An 18,837-nucleotide genomic window follows, 5' to 3' on the forward strand; every position below is an offset into this window, starting at 1 on the left:
TTATCACTTATTTGATAAAGCTGAGAATTAGAAATTCCCAGCAATGGCTTGGTAGTAGAAGTTTTCACTCTCTTTCACCTGGCCTCCCTATGGAAATAAATTCAGTATTTCTAACAAAGCCTTTCTGAGGATCTATTCAAAATAAAAGTAAAAAAGAAAAGTGTGACTCATTCTATTTTATATATCTTAAAAATGTAACTGATTCATAGCACCAAAACCTCTTGGTGTTGAAAGGAATTTCTAAAGTCACCTAGATTTAGCCACTTCAGATGTAGCAGAAGAAGAATAGGCAGATTGAGGAAAAGGACAGAATCAGATTTCCTTCCTTCCTCCCTCCCTCTCTCCCTCCCTTCCTACTTTTTTTTTAAAGTAAGGAGGTTTCATTAGCTCAGGCACACTGTATACACTTGAGTAACTAGAATTAAGCTGACAATGTGTTGCTGAGCAGAAAACCAGCTGTAACACAGGTAAGGGTGGTTGATAATCATGTATCAATTACTACTGTACACATAGATTTAGGATTTCCTAAAGGACTTGAAGGTACTGTGTTTTTCAGTCTCCCTATAAGCCTATTCAGCTCTGAGTTTGCTAACCACTTTTTGTCTTTCCACATACAAGACAAAATCTCATTTAATCCAGACTCTACCCCTAAAATTGTGAATTATGGGGTCTGTGCAATGCAGATTTCAATGTGCACGAATTTCTGTCTGTATGTCCCTAATTTTACCTTCAGCCCATCCTTTCTCCTGAACTCCATAAATTTCCAGTTCTCCACTGTAGCAGTCTTCAAACTAGGATTCTTGTGCCCTCCTGTGCACAGACTTTCCAAAGGTTATGGGGGCAAGAATAGTTTCATGGAAATACATTTTCAGACCTTCAGTTTCCATGTATCCTTTTCCCTAAAACTTACCTGACTGAGAAAGTGCCTCTCGTCAGCATTATGCCAATTTCCTATCCATCTCCCCCACCCCCATTTTCTGTCTTTTACAAAGGAAGGAATAGCTCTCACCTATCTTGATGTTTACTATCATAGGATACATTGGATGGTTTCCAATTCTTTGCTTTCAATACATCTGAAGGAGAATTAAATGAACATATCTATTAACACATCATTAAAAATAAGTTGATGATAGATTATTATGTGACTTTTTCAGAAATATCTTTAAAAGTGTTCATAGCATTGAGTAACATGGCTATTTAAAAAAATAAACAGGGAAGTGACAGAGAATTGATGTTGTATAGTGTCTAATCCTAACAAAAAGTAATTTTTATCCTTAACACAGGAGCTAAGTATAAAAGAAAACTGGCCCCATTTATTTCATCAAAAGATGCATTTCCAGTACAATTCTACTTAGTGTTTACTGAAATTTGTATTATTTGTTATTTTGATCAGTTGTCAACTAAATGTAACAAATAATTTACTCCAGAAGAAATTTTAAACATTCAAACCTTATGGACATAAGAAATTTTAATTTTTAAAATATTTCAATTTATATGCATTTTTGTGGTAGCTAAGTAGAGTGATCAATAAAAGATTCCAACAGAAAATTGTGTCACTTTAGGATAAAATTCTGTGGGGAAGTAGAATGGAAGTATGAGTTCAATGAGAAAAAGGAATAGCGTATAATTTTTTGACTATGTAAGAAAAGCTTGTTCAAGTATATTGTTAAACAGATGATGACCAAATCCCTACGGTTTATAGACCCGGGGATACATTTAAAAGAGAGATGTAACATTTTACTTTAAACTATGAAGTGACAACACACTGGAAATCATATCCTTTTTAACTGTTTAAACACAATGAAAAGTATTAGATGTCAAATTACAAATGTGCTAGAGGGTAGGTTTTCTTTTTTTTGTTTGCTTTTAACATCTTTATTGGAGTATAATTGCTTTACAATGGTGTGTTAGTTTCTGCTGTATAACAAAGTGAATCAGCTATACATATACATATATTCCCATGTATCCTCCCTCTTGCGTCTCCCTCCCACCCTCCCTATCCCACTCCTCTAGGTAGGTTTTCAAAATGCTTTAGATGGTTCAGAAAAAAAGACATGTGAAGTCCTTTGCTCTTAAACCCTGCTCCTAGAAGTGTGACCCGTGGACTCCATCAGCATCACCTGGGACCTTATGAGAACTAGAGACTGCAGGCCGCAACCTCAGACCTGAAGAATCAGAATCATTCTACTAAGATTCCCAAATGATCCACACCCCACTAAAGTTGAAGAACTGCTCTACAAGATTCCTTCACCTGAGTAGGGTCTCCAAGTTAACCTATTGTCCCCTTAACCTTCAACATTTCCTCCACTTGTTTTCCTGTCCTGGTTAATATAATAGCAGCCGCATTCAGATAACCCTTGCTAGAAACCTTGGGGTCATCCTCGAAGCTTACTCCTTAGTTATTCCACCGCCCCTCACATCCAATCAGTAAAGAAGCCCAATCAAGTTTACTTCCTTCATTAGTCACTGTGAACCAGGCAATAAGGATAGAAAGTTAAATAAGATATATTCTGGGCCTACCTTGAATATCTGTCTTCCAAAACCCTCTCTGGAGGACAGACTCTAAGGTGACCCCCCTGAACCCGACCTTTTGCTCTTCACACCTTTCTCTAATCTCCTCCCCTTGCTTTGGGGGGAAGGGGTCGATCTGTGACTTGCTTCTAACCAATACGCTACAGCAAATAGGTCACCCTGTGATTACTTCACATTCTGTGACTCCTAGCAGGGTCACTCTCAAGTCTCCCTCTGCACTGGTCTTGGAGAAGTGAACCGAGAGGATATAAACTGCATATGGAGAAGGCCGCATGGCCCGGAACTGAGGGCAGCCTCTAGGAGCTAAGGGCAGCCTCTCGCTGACAGCTGACAAAATACTGAGGCTCTCAGAACTACATCTGCAAAAATAAATAAATGCACAAATTCTGCCAATAACCTGAGAGAGCTTAGAAGCAGATTCTTCTCCAGTCAGTCTTCCAGAAGAGAATACAACTTGACCAATACAATGATTTGTGAGTGACCCAACTGAGAGAGAACCCAGCTAAGCCATTCCTGGACTCAGGAAAGTGAGATGATACACAGAAACTGTGGGATATTGATGTGTGTTAGTGTAAGCCACTAAGTCTATGATAATTTCTTATGCACTGTAGAAAGCTATACCTGTTCTGACAGCCTTAGCTGGGCAGGTACAAGAAGACTCTCCTCATTGCGTTTCAGTCCATAGCCTTTCTCCCCTCTTTATCCTGCTTGACACGGCCAGCAGGGTAACTGAAAAACAAACCTCACCACCTCACCGTGTCAAACCCATGCTTTCAACACTCTGAAGACCTAAAAACAAAGGTTTTCAATAAATATGTTAAATGAATATAAAGATAAAAGTCCTAAGAAGTTACTTGTATATGATACAATCCTGTATATGAGCAACAAACCAATCTACTTAAAAAGACACAGCTCAGGCCCTCAAGATACATAAAGTGAGCTGAGGCCGTGGTAGTGGTTATTCTGCTTTAATTTTAGCTTTACAGCTATTCTTTGCATCCTTTGAAAAATTATCTCTAATACCTGAATGTCCTTTTCTTTAGTAACAAAAAGTAGGCGATCCTCCGTAAGTGCCTAATTTATGTATTTTAAAACCATGTCCAATTTCCAACCGCAGCCAGAAAGGAAATTTCTGTTTACTGAACACTGACTCTCCTGCTGTACATTTCACTGGCTCCCCTTGATTTGGGGATCCCACACATGCCCATCAGACACACTTCCTCACATCAAAGTAACTTTCACATTTGCCTCCATTTTGCTTTATTCATTCACAGAGAGCTTTGAGTGTTGCCAAGTTCAAAACGTGTTGCTAAGAGACAAACTTGCTCTGTGGATGAGAAGCAGGAATCAAAGGCAGCTGGCTAATGGATTCATTACTAACTCATTTACCAACTTTGGAAGACACAGGGCTGCTCTGCCTCTTGGTTTCCCCAAATGGTAATTAGAAAAAAATATAAAGATGGATGTTCCATGCAGGGATATATTCTTATTCATTCCCACTGTGACAACACAACACTGGGCTGTAGTTACTACACCCCACCACCTGTCTTACCTCTGTCCAATCCATGCCGCACGCCAGTGCCAAGTTAACTTTCAGAGAGCACATCTCTTATCTTCTAAAGCCCTGCAATGACTCCCCAGTGCTTTAAGGACCCATTCAAACGGTTCAGTGAGAGCCCTTTAGGCTCTGGCTTTATCTTTCTGCTACAATTCTCTGTGTTTACCTTGTATGTTCTTTGTACCTCAGCCACCTGGCTCTCTAGCTAACCCATGCCTTCCTGTCCCAATATTTTTCTGCTGCCATTCTGGCTGGTTTAGAATGAAGTCCTCTAATATTTCTGCCAGTTGGAATTTCCCCCACCATTCAAAGCCTTGAGAGGCTTCTCTTGACAACATGCCCCTAACAGAAGGAATTCTCCCATCCGTTAATTCCTGTGACTTTTCTTTTTTGGGATTCCTGCTGTCTTCACTGTGGTGGTTACAGTGTGTGTAACCATGTCTTTTCCCCACAAGTAGTCTATTGAGCTACTTGGTTATATGTACTGGGTCATCCACACTTGTATCCCATATGATAGCTCATAAAAGCAGACACCCAATTTGCTTATTGAATAATAATATTAGTTGAGTGTCTTATACCAGGTTCAGTGCTAAGTATTTTACATAGATGATCTTACTTACTCCTTATAATAACCCACGGAGGTACTGTTGTTGACCCTATTTTGTAAAGTAGGAAACTGAGGTTCTAAAAGGTTATAATCTAGCTCAGGGTCACAGTCACAAAGCTATTAAGTGCCCAAGTCAAGGTATGAAAGAAGTTTGTATGACTATTTCCTCTCTACTGAATGCTGGTGACTTATAGATATTTAGAGGCTTAAAACGAAGCTTTTAAAAACCCTTAAAATTCTCTTGAAAAAATGATACGACATCATTTGTAATCAATTTCATTTTTTTCCCAGGCAATCTCATTCACTGCTACTCAGAGTATATATTGGTATAGCCCCTTTTCAGGGCATTTGGATGTTATTTTCAAATTTTTCAATATGCATTTCATTTGAATATGTTAGGGTTTAACCTGAGAGTACATAATAGGAGAAAAGATTGCAGTAACTTGAACAAGACTCAAATGTAGTTCTCTTTATGTAAAAGAAATACAGAGGGAAGCACCCCAGGGTTACCATGGTGGCTTTAGTTATCAGACACCCAGGCTCCTTCAGTCTTGCTACCCTCCTGTGCCCTTAGCATGTCATCTCATGATCCAAGAGGCTGCTCAAGTCCAGCCAGCATGAAAGATGAAGGGGCAAAGAACAGTTTAGTCTTTCCTTAGTAAAGAGACTTAAAAGAATTATGTAACACTTGAGCTTATATTTCATTGGTTAAAAGTAAGTCACATAGCCATACATAGCTGCAAAGGAGGCTGGGAAACGTAGTCTTTTACCTGGCTCACTGTTGCCAGGAGCAAATGTAAAGTTACATTATTAGAGAAGCAGGAAATAATGGATATTGAGAGGCAACTAGCAATCTCTGCCTTGTATCTAACAGTTTCTCCATGTCTAGAAACTAGTTAACATAGGTATCAAAGATATATGCATAAGGATAGTTAGTACAGCACTATTTGAAACATCCAATATAAGAAATAATTCTAAAATCTTTAAGTATTTGGATAAATTAATTATGGTTTGCCAATACAATGTGATAATGCTCTGTGTACACGGTTACAGTACATGGTTAAGTGAAAAAGCAACTTGGAAAAGAGAGAGGAGAGCATAATTAAACTTTTAAATAAATATATATAAATAAAAATGTTCATGTTTTACTTTATATGCTCCTGTATTGTTCTAAACATTTTCATCAATGACTATGTATTACCCTTACAATGACTTGTTTTTCAGTTAAAAATTTCATTATCAAAAAAAATAAAAGAGCATCTTTAACCTTAAGATCTTTTACATCCCTTTATACAATTTTCTTTGTTATTTCTCCTGCTTCTATCTGGTTTCTTAACATGGAGAAGCAGCCTTATAAAGCTTCCCCCTCAAGACTATTAGGAGATTGCTTTTTAGCCACTCCAGGAGAGTTACTCCCGAGGTTATCACTAACGCCTCTTCCTTTAGACTGCTCCAGCCCTGTCCCCTTAGGCTATTTCAATGCAGACCCAGGAAACACTGAGATTCACAGTTCTGTAATGAAGTTTCATCATCAGGAAGTTGGGGAAATGCTAAGTTAAAGTAAAATGGATTGCCTTTCTACAGGATTTTAGAACCTTTATTAGTGAAAGATTTCTGTAAATCTATAAGAAAGGAATAATGCAGTAATGTGTAGTTTGTAGAAAGCACTTTACCAAAAAGAAACCATTCTTTTTTTAAAAATAGGTTTTCAGGTCAAGCAATGTTCAACCTTTAGCAAACTCTGTTCCAGAGAAAAACTTAGGTAAAGCACCCAAAACACGCAGGCTCTTTTTTTTTTTCTTTTTTAAATATATATAGGGGCTTCCCTGGTGGCGCAGTGGTTGAGAGTCTGCCTGCCAATGCAGGGCACACGGGTTCGAGCCCTGGTCTGGGAGGATCCCATATGCCGCGGAGGGTCTTAATGGTCTGATGCCATCCACCTTTCTATCTCCCAGCACCAGCTCACCATTCCTTTTGCTCCACTTAACAAACTCCTGTAGGTTTTTCAGATTTATTCATCTGTTGTTTTGCCCTTCCCACCCTTTTTGCTAGACAAAATTCTACTCTTCCTTCAAACATCTACTCAAAAGTTAGCTCCTCCAGGAAGCCTTCCTTGCCCATCTTCTTACCTCTCCCACCTGCCACATGACGCATAATTTTCTTTACTTTGACCATAGTAATGCCACTCTGTATGTAATGTCTAATTCACTTATCACTCTCTACCAGTAGAATGCAAAGCCCTCAATAATGAAGGCTTAAGCAAACTGACAGAAACAGAGAGTAGAGTGGTTTTCCAGAAGGCTGGGGAGTGGAAGAAATGAAGAGATGGTGGTCAAAGGTTACAAACTTCCAGGTGTAAGATGAATAAGTTTTGAGAATCGGATGTACAGCATGTTGATTATAGTTAATAATAATGTATTATACACTTGAAATTACCAAGAGGGTAGATCTTATATGTTCTCAACAAAAAAAGAAATGGCAATTATGTGACATGATGGAGGTGTTGGCTAATACTCTGGTGGTAATCGTTTTGCAATATGTATCAAATCAATACTTTGTATACCTTCAACTTATAATCGATAAAGCTAGAAAAAAAATGTGACAGAAAATTTGACATTAATAGATGCATAGTGGAAATGGAGAAAAAATTAAATTTCTAATAAGAAAAAATAATATTTTTATGTTATAATACAAAAGCTTAAGTATCATTTGCTTCTGTATGTTCAGGGCCTAAAATAGCACCTGGAATATAGGAGACAGTGTTAAACATACTTTTGGATGAATAAGTGGATAAAACTGATAATAAAATAATATCTTTCTTTAGAATAAGTTACAAAAAAGAGAAATTCATTACTATATTCCAGCTAGTAGAAAAATCATTATTTAAAAGAAAAAGAAAGTCAAGAGTTCTTTACATGAAGGAGGTTTCATAACTGAAGGCACATATTAAGTAAGGTTTCAGAATTTCAAATAGCTGTCATGAAATAAAAAATCTGAGCTAGTGAGGATGGCAAGTCTTTGAAGTGACACTCTCAGGATGGAATCCCGTCTGAAGTTCTTCCGGTCTCAGGGCACACCTACCCCCTCAGCATATTTAGCCAACTCGAGACTTGGGTGCCTTACTGTGTCCAGTGTCTATCCCAACAACTTTGGGAACCCATGGACTTCCTGTTATTGCTTCCTCACTTGGGATATTCATCAGGAGCTTCTGGGATCCTGAGGCCCTTGAGACCAAAGAAGAGGGGCCAGGTCTCCTGGGAAACCAGCTGGAGGCACCGAAAGACTGGTGGTGAGTTGCAGCTCTTCTGAAGGCCTGGCTGGGAAGCCACAAGCAATCCCGGCCAGCCACCACAGTGCCCTCAATAGCCTGACAGTAGGACTCATTGGCAGGTCATGCATGTAATTGTCACCTCAAACAAAAAGGAACCAGAGACCTAAGGGAAATAGTAAGATGGAGTTTGTAGGTCAGCCCAGGAATTGGCAGAGGAAACCGGAGTCTGAGTTAGTTTATCCTTTGCAGAGATCAAGTCCTCAGAGGGTTCTATGAAAGATGGGTTCCCTAGGAGACTTTGAAAACACGGATCCTGGGGAAATTAGGAATCATGCCTTTCCATGTTGAAAATATGTTTGGATGGTAATAAATATCTTCAGGAAACATGAAAAAAAAATTTGACTTGAATGCTTATTTCTCATAATCATAAGTCCTGCTACATTTTTCACATTAGGATGTAAAACATGCATTGTTTCCATTAATAAAAAGGTCCTGTCAGCAAATGTGTAGGATGTTGTTGTGGACTGAATTATTTCTCTTAAAAAGATACATATAGCCCAAACCCCCAGTACCTGTGAAGGTAACCTTATTTGGAAATAGGGTCTTTACAGATGTAATCAAATTAAGATGGGGTCACACTTGATAGGGTGGGCTCTAATGCAATACGACTGGCATCCTTACAAAAAGAGAGGAGACACAGAGACACAGAGACACAGAAAGAATGCCATGATAAGATGGAGGCAGATTGGAGCGATGCATTTACAAGTCCAAGAACTTCAAGTGTTACTTACAACACCAGAAAGTAAGATAAAGGCATGGAACAGTCTCCCCTGGAGCCTGTAGAGAGAGTACAGCCCTGCTGACACAATCTTCGGGCCTCCAGAACTGTATGAGAATAAATTTTTATTGTTTAACACCACCAAGTTTGAGGTACTTTGTTACAGCAGCCTAAGAAACTGATACAGATGTTTATTGCTCCATGTAATTCATGTAAACCAGTGGCTCTCAGATTTTTGATCTCAGGTTATACTTCTATAGCATCTGATTGAGCAGATCTGGGGCAAAGTCCAGAAATGTGTGTGATTAATAAATTCCTCTGGTAATTCCAATAATTGTGGATTACAGAGAAAATTTTACAAAACATTGATTTAAACTTCTAAGATGTTTTGTTTTTTCCCTGACTTTTATCAAAAGCCAGGCTTTTTCTCCTGTGCTTTTTCACAAGTATTCTGGAGAACAAAAAACAAACACATGTATTTGGTTCTATACTAACTCAAAAAGGTCAACAACGATTTTAATAATAAAGCAATGTTAGCTGAACCGACATACCATGTCCCAAATTGTTGACCAGAGGGAAAAGAGTTAGCCAAATGACCCTCCCATTGAATAGGGGGAATAACGGAATCTCTGACAGACCCTTATCTTGCACCAAAGGGAGCACGTGTTGCAACAATGCAAATAACTTGTGTTGCCAAAAGCCTTCCCCTCTCGTCCTGGTGGCTCATTTCACATGTTTGAGTGTGTCCTCTCACTCACAGAACACATGCAGCATAGCCAGCACGAGAATGGAGGGCTACTGGGGGCTCATCAGGAATCATGTTGCTGCGACAAAGCCCTGACTTAGAAGCTCAGAGCATGGTCGGCACCAAGTTCACTGCCTGAAACTACTCCAACTGACCAGACTCTGAAGAATTGAGAAGCATATTTAGGTGGAACTGGTTAAAGTTCAGGGTTAACAGCATCAGGACGTGGATCTCAGTACTGAGCGGATCAGTTAATGCTGCCACTCAAATCAACAGGCAAACCAGTCTTGATGGGTTAATCATGGATTTTAGATCCTGTGACTTGTCTTAGGCATGTCTACTTGGTGTGTGATTAGGCCCAAATCATCTAACTTCTCTAAACCTCAGCAGCCCCAACTAGAAAACAAGGATAATTCCGACCTACCAAGGGCTATTTGGAGATTGAATAAAGCAGTGTATGAAAAATTATCCATCAAATACTAGTTCATATGGGTAAGCAGTCACACAAATTTTCTTTGGCCATGGAATACAACGTCAGCCCTAGGTGCCTGCTTCATAGTGTGAGCTCAGAAACACCTGCTCAACCCACCACCATCACTGGCTGTTCCCGAAAGAGCTTGTGCTGTGGACGGCAGATGTATCAGGTATCACGGTGGGTACCTTGGACAGTAGAAACCCTCTATTGTCATCCATTGTGAACAGACAGGTAGTGGGTCAATTCATAAAAAATATTGGTTAAACTGGGAAATCCTTAAAAATGATGCATGCATACCTTAAATTTATATTGTAACTTAAAATGTATGAAATAGATTCACTCCTAAGCTTTGGATGTAGGACAAGTTTTGTTGTGGTGGTTGACTTTAAAACAGTACAGTGATCAGAGGTCACACCATCTCTCTTGCATAAACAACTCAAACATCATCTGCTAGGATTTCCAGGTTTGCTTTCTATAAAGCAGACTGAGAGGGCTTCCCTGGTGGTGCAGTGGTTGAGAGTCTGCCTGCCAATGCAGGGGACACGGGTTCGAGCCCTGGTCTGGGAAGATCCCACATGCCGCGGAGCAACTGGGTCCGTGAGCCACAACTACTGAACCTGCGCGTCTGGAGCCTGTGCTCCGCTACAAGAGAGGCTGCGATAGTGAGAGGCCCGCGCACCGTGATGAAGGGTGGCCCCCGCTCGCCGCAGCTGGAGAAAGCCGTCGCACAGAAGTGGAGACCCAACACAGCCAAAAATAAATAAATTAATTGATTAATTTAAAAAAAAAAAAAACAAGCGCACTGAGAAAGTAAAGACCTTTGTGAAACCATCTGAGCACAGACTCTTCTGGTTTTTATGATTCTCTCCAACCCCCAAGTTTTTAGAGTTGTCTCATCCACATCTAATTCAACAGCACTTTTAGCAACTCAACCTTACTGCTTCCAAAACATTCACTGAGTGGACAACTCTCTTTCTACACTTATATTAAATCCGTTGTGAAACATTTAATTGAAATATGTAATTACATAACAAACAGAACTGGCATAAATAGATATGGGCAGCAACACAGCTGACTTTTGGCAAGTATGCAACTGCACTGATGCAAACAGAAGAACCAGGATGAAACAGAGCAGCCCACTAGGTGGGAGCAAGCCACATTCTTCAGGCCTCAGGCAATATGTTTTATAAGGGATAGAAAGCTCTGGTTGATCTCATGGGTAGAAGGAGATGGGTTAAGAGTTTCTGATGCATCCATTTGTCTAATAGAGAAGCACTAGGCTCTCAGCAAAGAGAGACCCTGGGGCCAGCAGAATCGGTATGGACCAAAAGGCGGCGTGTTGTAGGGCTGCAGTTCTGGGATCTGCTATCAGAGGTTAGGCAGAGAGCTCTGGAGCTCTTTGTAAGTTCTACTGTAAGAAACAGTTTATTTCAACAGCTCCTTGAATATTGAGATATTCAGCCCCGCAATGAAGCTTGTGTCCATCCTGACCCAGGGAGAAAGAAAGCCCTGAATCATCCTGAGTATCAGACTGTGAGCACTGGCAGACGGCGAAGCCTCCCTCCCGCTTGATTGCAGCCCCAGCAAGAGTCCCCAAGAGGAAACCCCCTTGCATTAGGCCACAGGGCTCGCTCTCAACGCAGAGCCAGACTAGCTCTCTCAGGACAGCTTCTTCAACAAACAAACATCACCACATCAATGACGAGAGCAGCGGCAACTAACAGCTATAAAGCTCTTTCTTATGATCAGTTACAACACTAAGGGCTGTAGATACATTTTCATACAGTAACCCTATACAGTGTCCTCTTATATTTGCCCCCTCTCACAAACAAAAGCACTGAGGATCAGGAGATTAAAAACTTATGAACATACAGCTGGTAAATAGAAGAACTTGGATTTAAACCCAAATCTGACTTAACAATGGGACAAAGGTCTTTAATCACATGACAGAACAAGGAAGAGAGAAGGGGAGTGTTCATGGGTGTGGTGATCTACAGGAGCATGTTGTGACTTTAAGAACAACAGTTGTAATTATTTACATGGCATCCTTGAAGGCAGGGAGAAGCTTAAACTTCCAAATCAGCAACACGGATGATGCAAAAAGTCTTTAGAGTATCTTGGGCAAGACAGTGGTCAACATCACTTTCCTGGTGAGGAAATCTGGACTAATCTGTTTGGGATGATGGTGATGACATAGTGGGGGATAAAGATATAAGAAGAGAAGGAAGTGTGTGTATGGGGGTGGGGGGGTGTTCAATATCAGGCAGAATATCAGGCAGAGTAGCCCTTCCAATTTGTTAATATTTTTATTGTTCCCTCTGAGAAAATCCCATTACAAAATATTGCCCTAAAACATCCCTTTTGTGGCAGGCTAAACCTCGGTCACTAAGTACCTAATAGCATATGGTACATCTCTCTCACTATGGTCAACAGAAGGGACCCTTATCCCTGGAACCACATCAACCTAAGTTAAATGCTTTGGAAAATACTTGGTCCTTTTTAAAGAAAATTCATACATATATCATGTCACTTTCTTCCTCTAACATCCCAGTGCGATTGGGAGACAAGGTATTAAATTTGAATCTCAACTTTAGCAAAGACAATATTCACTCAAATTCACACAGCTTCTTATAGATGTTAGAATCAAGTGTTTTCCAGAAGTACTCATTTGGTTAGAAATAAGAGAGCACAGCAGAAGAAAAAAAAAAAAAAACCTGACCCCAAATTAATATTTCCTACTGATAATTCTCAAACCAAAAATAAGCTTGAATAGTCAAGAGACGACCAAGTTAATATTTTGAGATGCTTGGTTGAAAGGCACATTATAGAAATTCCAAGTCTAATTTTCCTCATTCATTAAATATGTATCTATTAAACACCTACTACATACCTTCCAAAGTGCTGTGCATTAGGCATACAGTGGTAGATACGAGTGCAAGATCCCTGCCCACGATTTCTTAGCTGTCTGCTCTGCCTTGTCAGGCTTGTACTAAGAGGCCAAATTCTCTAAGGCAGGTCCACAACTGGCCTACAAGGCATCCATTAACCTCCTGAAAGTAAAGATAGAGTTTTGGTTACTTGTGTATTTACTTTTCTAAGGAATGGGTTCACAGCTTTTATTCATTTCCCAAATTCTTAACTTTATAAGTTAACAACCAATAGTAAAAGAACCATGATTGAAACCAAAGAATAAACAAGCAGTTATCATAAGTGAAGGACCACACTTCTCCTCTCCCTGTCTTTTCATCCCACCCCAATCTCTGGTCACGTCTTATCTAACAAATCCCACAGGCACTAGGGTGTAACTGTATGATATTTGCCTTGTAAACCTCTAAAGTACTATATATAAATAATAGTTAATGTTATGGTCATTATTGCTAAATTTGTAAGTTTCTTCTTCCAACATTTCCAAAGAAAGTCAAATATTTAATGACCAGCCACTGTGTTTCAAAAACATTGCCTCACAACACAGGTCACTTCTGAAGTAAGGGAAGAGAGACTTGGCATTCAAGCTACTGCACTGGCCATTTAAGTTTGATCTGTTCTTCATTTTCTCTTTCTTCCTTTCCATCATGCCTTCCTGGCTATGTTTCCTTTTGAAGGATACAAAGACAGTGAAAAACTTAGGTTTCTAAGGGATTTTTAAATGGTTATTAATTCTGGATATTTTTAAATGATATTAGGGTATCCTGAGGCTAAATGGGACCAAGTGGTTTTTATGAATACAATAAATAAATAAAAATGCATTCCCACAGGGCTAGGAATAAACACCTATGTTCCAAAACCCTTCTAGGAACTAAGGGAAATTAATGTTTTTCATCATAAGAAGCCTGGGCACAGTGTACAGACTGCATCCTGAACTGTACAATGGTTGGCTAGACTTACCCTCCTCCTCCTTCATTTGATATACACTACAGTCAAAAATCCTCTGAAGAATTTAAGCAAGCGCTGTCAGATGATTGAAGGCTTTGAAGACAGACACCTAAAAACAACCACACGCACACACACACACACACGCGTGCGCGCACGCGCACACACACACACACACTCTGCTTTCTACAGCTTACATTTCCAGACTGCTTCACTTATAAAGATGACTTATTTTTCAGAATAATCACACATATTTTGACTAGTTTTGTTTTTTAAAGACAGTTCAGCTACATTCATTGCAAAAGCATTTGGAAACGGTCTATTTGTTTCCTCTATCCCAGCTCAGGCACTATCAGTTCATCTTGTGATTATGATAGAAATAAACACCCACAGGAATCCTCTGCTTTCAGAGTCAGGTAGGTGTGTAATATCTCTAGGTTTTTCAGGATTTAAAGAAAAGTAAATCTAGAGAAAGTGCTGCTGTAAAATTCAAAGGAAACATGGTTATTCGGCTTTGCAGAACACGAGCAGTTCCCTTCCTCTGACAGCTCTTGTAATAGTGGCTGGAATAGAGGTAAGATCCCAAAAACATGAAAATCACACTCTATATAATCCGCTTACAGGGGAAGCAAATTAAAAGCTATTTTTGCGAGTTTCTGAGCCCAGCACACGGTCTCCTCCACAAATGGAATTTGACACTCAATCCGTCCCCACCACCGGCCTGAGGAATGTAAATCTGTCAAGAAGCTTAAAATTAGCTAACAAGTCCACATGAGCAATGGGCTATCCAGTCCAAATTTAAGATGTATTTGCTTAAGCTTTCTAAACAGAATCTATTTCCTACTTTTTGTTTGTAGTTTTCCTGCAAATCACTTAAGCATTCTAGGTTACTGCATTATCTCAAGAACAGCGTAAGTTTCAGCCTCTCTCTCTCTCAGTCATAAGATATTACAATGTCAAGTCTAAGCCATAAACATAAGCCTGTCTGAAAGCAGCTCTGCTGAGATGCTATTTTTGTTGTTGTCGCTGTTACATCCACTCTCGAAGGAGGCAGAGATGATGCTCTAGCCTCCCTCACGATGACCGTCTGCTAGCTCACTGTGCTGGTCATATTGCTACAAACCACACTAACCACTTACAAATACAAAAGGGAGTTGGATTCTTTAAGCCAAGTGGAAATTTAACTGGAGATATTAAAGATTTATTTTATCTTATTGCATTAGGTACTTACTAAAGGGCAAATGTTTCTAAGGGTATAGCCTAATGGTTAAAAGTGCAAGTTTTGCCATCAAATAGAATGCATTCAAACTCACCTCTGTCACTAGTTAGCTGTGTGGCCTTGGGGAGGTCACTAAACCTTACTGTGCACTGTCTTCTATTTTATATGAGGATAACAATGGTATCTCTCTCATACAGTCACTGTGAAGAATAAAGTATATGATTCTATAACCCCTCCTTCTTGGGCCATCTTTGGAAATTAGACATTCTCCAGCTTCATCACAAACAGCTTTAAGATCTTTCCATATCCTGCTTTTGCCCATAAACAAATGAGATGCAGGGAAGACTTCTTCACATACATCCAGAAAAGCTACCAATCCAAGCATTTCCCTAAACAGAAACAATCCCCTCCTTAAGAGGAATTCTACTTTCAGCTTTACAATGAAATAATATAGGTAAAAGCATCAAGCACAGTGTGTAGACTATGTTAAGTTCTTAGCAAACGTGAACTGAATCTGAAGCTGCCATAGCTTGTCCACTTTTGTTTCCTCAAATTCTTGGTGCAAAATCTTCTGGCTACCGTTCAGAATCAACTGTCTGGCTGTGTACCCCTCAATACCATTCCATGGGGAGATGCTCTTTATCCTGCCTCAGAACTTTCACTGGTCCTATCTTTGCCATATATTGGATTTTCTGTTTCCTGAAGCCTCTACCGGCAGGAATCACAGAAGCAGAGAGAAGGAGGAGCAGAGGTTAGGTGTAGGAAACAAGGAATCTGCTCTGCTGATGGGCAGCGTGACAGCAGAGAGGTGCTGGATTCCTCCAGTGTTCAAACCACATCCAGACCTCTGAGAGGATCCAGTGCATGGCCAATATTCCTGTCTCCTCTCTCCATCCATGAATCAATATGATACACCTCTGGATCCTTAAGGTAGCCTGAGTGTCTCTACTACCAAAAGAACCTACCTCACATGCTTCCCATCACACTGGTCATTTTGTCCTCTTTACTCACACAACTGACTTTCAGGAAGCAACAGTGGGCTGTATCTGCACTTCTTCCTCACAAGGTAGCTGGGAATCGTGCAGTCATCTTCAATTATGAGCCCACACCTGGCTCCAATCAGAGCCCCAGCAGACGATGTCGGGTGGCATACAACCCTCCTTGAAACCCACTACTTCCGTATCATGTCTCCATATGAACACAAGAACTAAGTGGGAAAGAGTCATACAATCCTTGGTGGAACCCGCACTTCTGGAAACGTGTTCCCTCTAGTCCCAAGGAACAGTTTCCAGGGAGAATCACCTAAGCTGCCTCGGTCTACAGAGATCCCTGCACCTTGACGGCATGGCTCGCCTGCACTATCCTCGGTGAATTCCTGGGCAGCTGGAAGGGTGGGCTTGACTTCAACTCACCAGTTCTTTGACTTCTTCAGTCATTAACGACAGCTTTCTGACCCCTGAACCACTTGCTGTGTGTTACTCTTAGCACATGCCTGCAAACCCCGCAACCCAGCTGCTTGCTGGGATTCAGAGTTCTCCGCTGGGTCCGAGCCTATGCTGCCTCTCCAGGTTCCTCCACCTCTCTCATCTCACCTGGAGAAGAGGATGATGTTCTACTTCACTCCTGCTCTGGATACTCATCAGCTGCAGGAATGGTTCACGTCCTCTTACGCAGGCCTGGCACCTATAATCAGTAGAATCTGAAATGTTCACACCACGGCACTAGGAATCAGAAAAATCCAGGTTTTAGTCCTGGATCCATTCTTATAGGATCTCGGCAATAGTCTCTTGATATGAAGTCACTTCCTAAACTCCACTGATGTACTACTTCGCTAGGGCTCCTCACAAAGTGCCACAACTTGGGTGGCTTAAAAATGCAAATGTCTTGTCTTACGGTTCTAGAGGCTAGAAGTCCGAGATTAAGGTATCAGCAGGATTGGTTTTTTCTGAGGGTCATAAGGGAAAGATCTGTTCCAGTTGTCTCTCTAGTTTCTGATGGCCTCAGGTGTTCCTTAGCTTGTAGATGACCATCTTCTCCCTGTGTCTCTTCCCTCTATGTGTGTTTGTGTTAAAATTTTCCCTTTTTATAAAGACACCAGTCATATTGGATTAGGGACCCATCCTACTCCAATATGACCTCATCTTAATTAATTACCTCTGCAGTGACTATTTCTAAATAAGGTCACCTTCTGAGGTACTGTGGCTTAGGGCTTCAGTATGTGAATTGGGTGAGGCTGGAGAAGGGGCAGGGGAGACATAATTCAACCCATACCAACTGGTAATCCCTGTTTTACCTACTTGCAAAGTTGATGTGAGAGAGATTGAATATAAAAGCATTTTGCGAACTGCAAAGTACTACACAAACACAAGGAATTATTAGGGCTTAAAATACTTGATGGAGTTTGTTTTTTGAGACTTACAGCACACCGCCATCCTACTGATTATTCTGTATAATAACAACAGTCAAGAAGTGGCCATGCTACACCCATAAAAGTGAATTTATTTTTCTGCAAGTGGTGTTTCCTTCTCATTTATTGATTTGCATAAAATGCCACTTAATGGCTTAAATATTTATAATATGTGGACTCAGTAAGAGCTTAATTTCCACAAAATAAAAAGGTGCATTATCTCTTATTGCAGACAGAGTCCTTTTTTTCCAAGACATTTACATTTCCCTCTCCCCTAGACAGAACTTATGTAAATGGATTAGTAGCACAGAAACAAAATATACTCTTCGCAGGGGAAAACTTGACTGGGAAAAGGGCTTGTACTCTGAAACTGTTTGAATCTTTTAACCCACAAGAGTTTCTCCAACGCCTAAGTAAATAGAGGGACACTTGAAAAATCGAACTAACTGACATGACAGAGATTTATTATTTCCCCTAAGGAGGAAAGAGACAGGAAGCTTTCTGATTGTATCCAGGTGCTTATCCAAGATGTTGCTGCTGGGCCCATCTACTGCCCATGGAAGGAACAACAATAATCAACAATTGTTTTCGTAGAGTAGCTACAGAAATCTTTTTACACCTTTGAAAACTGGTTTTTAATTGCACGGCGGATTAGTTCCCTGTGGCTGCTGTAACAAGTTACCACTAACTTAAATAACAGAAATTAATTCTTTCACAATTCTGAAGGCTACAAGTCCAAAATCTAACAGGACAACGGTCTCTCTGGGGGCTTTAGACAAGGATCAATTCCTTGCCTCTTCCAGCTCTTGGTGTGTGCCCCAGCTTTCCGGGGTTTGTGATAACATCACTCCAATCTCTGCCTCTGTCTTTACATTGCCTTATCCTCTATGTGACTGTTTCTTCTCCTCTTCTGTCTAAAATCTCCCTCTCCTCCCTCTTGTAAGGACACTTGTGACAGCATTCAGGGCCAACAGGAGGAATCTATTGTAATGTCCTCATCTCAAAATCCTTAACTTAATCACACCTGCAAAGACACTTTTTTCCAAATAAGATAACATTCACCGGTTCCAGGGACTTGATGTGGATATATTCTGGTTGGGGAGGGCCCACTTTTCATGTATCACACATGAGTAGAGAAAAGAAGCTTTCAACACAATTTTTTAGATCATTAATTTTCAAGCTTTTTCCAGGAAGCCTTGTGGCCCTGAGATGGAATAGCTGGCAGGGCAGAGGGAGGTGAGCTGTGACCAAATCCTGAGCCCCTCTTTCCTCCATCAGATTGAACAGCTCTACTCTTCTCTTGGAAAACGGTGTCTGGTGAGAAATGTCATTTCAAGAAAGGATTCAGTGGCTTAAAAACAAGATTGAAAACTGT

The 18,837-nt window shown here is 40.4% G+C and overlaps 1 long non-coding RNA gene across 1 annotated transcript in view; it reads right to left on the reverse strand.

Annotated features, from left to right (window-relative positions):
• The window catches only part of LOC309637551, an 864,945-nt gene that overhangs the window by 388,463 nt on the left and 457,645 nt on the right, over positions 1 to 18,837 (reverse strand). The window contains exon 7 of the long non-coding RNA XR_014250634.1: positions 12,857 to 18,776. This is a non-coding gene — a long non-coding RNA (uncharacterized lncRNA). The remainder of the gene's footprint in view (positions 1 to 12,856; positions 18,777 to 18,837) is intronic.

Source organism: Balaenoptera physalus (genome assembly GCF_965194825.1).
Source record: "Balaenoptera physalus genome assembly, chromosome: 11".
In the NCBI taxonomy this organism is placed as follows: domain Eukaryota; kingdom Metazoa; phylum Chordata; class Mammalia; order Artiodactyla; family Balaenopteridae; genus Balaenoptera; species Balaenoptera physalus.